The 4,742-nt window shown below is 30.3% G+C and overlaps 1 long non-coding RNA gene across 2 annotated transcripts; it reads left to right on the top strand.

Annotated features, from left to right (window-relative positions):
- Positions 1-1,889: 1,889 nt before the first annotated feature.
- Positions 1,890-4,453, top strand: LOC120082773. Of its 2 annotated transcripts, XR_005483275.1 has the most exons (4): positions 1,890-2,149; positions 3,097-3,148; positions 3,225-3,372; positions 4,088-4,453. It is a non-coding gene; the product is annotated as an uncharacterized LOC120082773 (long non-coding RNA). The 2 variants fall into 2 exon arrangements; XR_005483274.1 differs by having other exon boundaries at positions 3,097-3,372.
- Positions 4,454-4,742: the final 289 nt, after the last annotated feature.

Below are 4,742 nucleotides of genomic sequence, written 5' to 3'. Positions count from 1 at the left end.
TCATTCAACTCATTAAAAGACATCTCATTACTTACTCTTAGTTAAAATAATTAGGGTTCGAGCTTTACATAGGGAGAGCACGACAGCGTTCTGGTCTTTCCATCCAAAGCACAGTAGCACTATGGTAAGAGCGTAGCTGCACTGGGTGGAAAAATGTGCAGCATTGCTTCATGTAGTAATGAGCTCCACGACACTATACGTATTTTTCGTTGAGGACCGTGGCACTGTACAAGACCACTTCTACACTCTGATATCAGTAAAATGCTACTTCCATCTTCGTTTTTCATCCATTTTCCTTTGAACTTGCTCCAAATTAAACTTAGAACATAGCACAATCAACATGAAGTTGAATACAGACTTGATTGCAAGAATTAAACACCCAAAAAACAATGGACCCTTACAAATCGACTAAATATTCAGGTAATTCTATGCTAATTTCAAAACATCCAAGTGCAATCCATCGAAACTTATAATGAAGATAAAAAAATCACAAGAAAACTCTAAATTGATGTTCAAAAAGTAAAATTAGAGACATGGAACATTGCTGTGATACCAATAAAAGGTTTCTAAATACCCGAAGTGGAAGCAATAATTGCAATTGTATCTCTAATTTAGTTTTATAGATCAATAACATATTAGCTTTTCTTGATCTCACAAATTCTGGACCCACAAACTCAACGTACAGGAGAGACACCACCACGAAGTCTTCCTCGTTATTCTCAAAGAAGATAATCATGTAGAGTTATGGGTTTGCCTTCAATCTTGGTAAGGGAGGAGTGTGAGATAGATTGATAGATTTTTCATGGAGCCATGAAGTTGAGAGAACCCAATTTCTCTCTTTTCTATTTTCATGTGAGATGAGAGATTGAATGGCTTGAGGGAGTTACAACTCCCTCCCCATATTTTTAATTTCACAATTCAAATTCAAAATTTGAATTTTGATAAAAATAAAAATAATAATATATATATAAATATTAAACTATATGTTATATCACATATAACCACTACAAGAAAATTGACCTAATGTGACCATCTTTTATTGGAGGTTATAATAAACCTTCGAAAAAGATGTACATATCACGAAGATCCTTAAAACATCTTCGAGAAATATGTATTTTCATTGAAGGTTAATACAAATTGAAAAAATATATATTTATCGAAGGTGTTAGGAAAACCTTTGAAAAAGATATATATTTATCAAAGGATATCAAAATCCTTTGAAAAATATATTACCCTTTATCAAAGGTCTATAAAAAAACCTTCAAAAAATATGTATTTTTATCGAAGGTTAATAGAAACATTTGAAAAAAAAAATATATTTATTGAAGGTGTTAGGAAAACCTTTGAAAAAGATGTAAGGAAAACCTTTGAAAAAGATGTACATTTATCAAAGGTTATCAAAATCCTTTGAATAGTGTATTATCCTTTATTGAAGGTCTTTAAAAAAACCTTCAAAAAATATGTACTTTTATCGAAGGTTAATAGAAATTTTTGGAAAAAATATATATTTATCAAAGTGTTAAGAAAACCTTTGAAAAAGATATACATTTATCAAAGTATATCAAAATTCTTTGAAAATTACCATTTATCAAAGGTCTTTAAAAAACCTTTGAAAAATATATACATCTATCAAAGGTTATATTAGATACCTTTGAAAGAGATATATATTTATCAAAGGATATTAAAATCCTTTACAAATGTATTATCCTTTATCGAATGTCTTTAAAAAAATCTTTAAAAAATATATATACTTTTATCGATGGTTATAGACATCTCTGAAAGAGATATACATTTATTAAAGGATTTTGAAAACCTTTTAAATATATATTATTCTTAATCGAAGGTTTTAAGAAAACCTTGGAAGAAATATCTATTTATTTTTAAAGAAAAATGTGCATATGTAATAATTTAGAAAAGAAAAAAAAACATGTAGGGTTAATTTCTGTGGGTTCGCGAATACATTTCTTCTCTTCAATTTTCCGTCTCCTCCATCATCTCCTCCGTCGTCTCCTCCGCTCTATTCATTTTGCCTTTTCCTTGAATCTCTGTGTTGTTCGTTCCGCTGCTAAGCTTCATTTCATTCGCTCTGTTCCAACTCCGCCGACCTGTTCCATCACTTTCAAGCTCAAGCTCCGATCTCCGCTTTTAGGTTCGCAAGCAGCTCCGTCTACTCAGACTTTTGAAATGAAGTAGAAAACTTAACATATCTGTCTTCATCCTTTTCTATGAAATTTCAAATTTCTACAATTTTAGAATATATGTAAAATTTTGTGGTTTTATTAGATAAAGGATTTCCTGTGATGATGTTCTGGTTTTATTGATGATGTTTTGTTTTGTTTTTTTTTATTAGATAAAGGATTTACATAGTGGAAGAAGGAATGGTTGGAATTTCGATTTCAATTAAGGCTAGGGATTTCATATTATGCTATGTCTGGGCCTATGTTAGGCCTGGCTATCTCCGTGCTTTTGGAGCCATTTCCCATAGACCTCCAGCTTACATGTTTCCTAGAGATAGTAGCTTGTTTTACACATTGAGATTTTTTAATGTTAGGACTTATTTGGTACAAAAAACTAGGAGTTGGCTTGAAACTTATATATTTATCAATCTGAAGGTTGTATGGGATATGATTCTTGAGCTAGAAGATAATGGTGGACACTCTCATTTAATATCAACAATGCCAGTCCAATCAACCATCCTTAATTTTATTCATGTCACATAAAATTTGTCTAAATCGCATCTAGTTTATGAAAGGTTTATATTCTCAAATACAAATGCTTATCAGAATGTTCTTTTGTGATATTTTCTCTATGAACTGTAATGGAGATTTTTATTTCAGTAGACATATGCTTTTATGATTGTATGGATCATAATGTTGAATAAAGTAATAGGAAACTTATTAATATTTTTGTTTACAAGTATCAATCATACAAGCTCGATTTGCTTCATTTATCATCCATGTCCAAGTAATCCATAGTTTGTTTACATTTTAATAGTTTCTTATAGTAATTGTGTTAATTTTAGAATATATGTGAATCTAAATTATCTATCAATATCTAAATTTTCTATAAAGGTCTTGATTTATTTTTCTTTTATAGGGAGTTGGTAAATCTGCAGTTTTTAAGTAGCTTGATTGGACATTCTGTTTTGGTAAGTTGGATTTCACATGTTCTTGTTTACAAATATAGTTTTGGTTTGAAGAAAACATAAGCTATATTACCTCCAGTTGGGATTATATGGGGAGGAACAACTAATCGAGGTTGACTGAAATTAAAAGTTGGCTAGCCACCAAAGAATTGGACCAACGAATTGATCTTAGGCGACTTCTTGATCTCCTTGCGCTTGATCTTATTACTCAACTGATGGTTTTCAAGGTTTGATTGTCTTAACCAATCAGTAGAGCCATTTTAGATTTGTGATTGTTTTTTAAATTTTACCGTGGTTTTTAATAAACTATCAAGTTGCACGTGTTGATATTTTAGCGTGGTGATGCTGATGAAGTTTTGGTGTTTTTACATCTCTTACATTATCAAATATGTTTTTAATAAGCTCGTTGGGTGTATTAAATATACATGTGTGCATCTTCAAATTGTTCATTTTTTTACTCTGCTGCGACTAAATATGTAAGGAATTTTACAAAAACAACATCCATAGGACTATTCTAGATGAGTTTGGAAACTTGAAGAGCCTTATCAATTTGAACCTGTATAATGACAACATCACTGTAAGAATTCCACTTTCTTTGGGGAAATTGAAATCTCATGTATTCTTGTGAGTTTCATTTACGTTATTCATCTTTGTTTAGTTTAGTTATGTTTGTTTAGAAGTTTTATTTTTTTGTAGCTTCAATTTATATTGAATAACATTTTTTATATAATAATGGTATGATCATCATCTTACAACAAATCATCGGTCCATGTTTTAAAGAATAATCTCTTTCCACTTCTGCTTGGTAGTTGATGTTAGGATTGTGAAATCAATGGCCATCATCTTTTTGTTTCTGGATGTAAGTAAAATCTGAATGAATGCTTTATCCTATGATCCTTTCTTTTCACAATCTTTTGTCTGAACTTTTATTCTGTTTTGCAGACGACTTAATGATAACCGTTAAATGGACCAATCTCGAGAGAACTTACTGGAATTACAAGTCTTAAACTTGTGTAAGTCTTTGTATAATTTCACCGTTGTGTATTAGTTCATTTAGGTGATATACATCCTTAGTTGAAGTTTTGTGCCATGTCATGTGATTTGTTTATGATGGATTGTGTCTCCTTTGTTTCAAGGATGTCTCAAACAATGACTTGTGTAGAACAATACCAATTAGAGGACCATTGAGCACATACCTTTAAACAAGTAGGTTTCTGAATTTTTTAAACTAAAAACACAATGAACAATCATGATGAGTACTTATATTATTTAAATTACTTTTAAATACATTATTTACTTTTCTTTTATTGTCATTCTCTCCCTTTATTCTTTGAATTGTAAATTAGTTTAAAGTAATAATTGATGTTGTTAGATGTAATCATTAGTTTAAAGTAATATCTAGTCAAATGTGGATGCTTTTTTGAGGTAAAAATACTTCTTGAATCTCCATCTTCCCCATTTTTATTCTCTTACTATTTCATATTTTGAAGTGCATAAAAGTGTACAATGCAGAGTAACACTCTTTTGCCAACATCAACCCAAAGTGTAAAAAAAAGAGAATAGAATGAATGATTCTTTATTTGTATTATGATGATAT

Source organism: Benincasa hispida, chromosome 8 (genome assembly GCF_009727055.1).
Source record: "Benincasa hispida cultivar B227 chromosome 8, ASM972705v1, whole genome shotgun sequence".
Taxonomy (NCBI): domain Eukaryota; kingdom Viridiplantae; phylum Streptophyta; class Magnoliopsida; order Cucurbitales; family Cucurbitaceae; genus Benincasa; species Benincasa hispida.
This window is presented reverse-complemented; position numbering and strand designations above follow the sequence as displayed.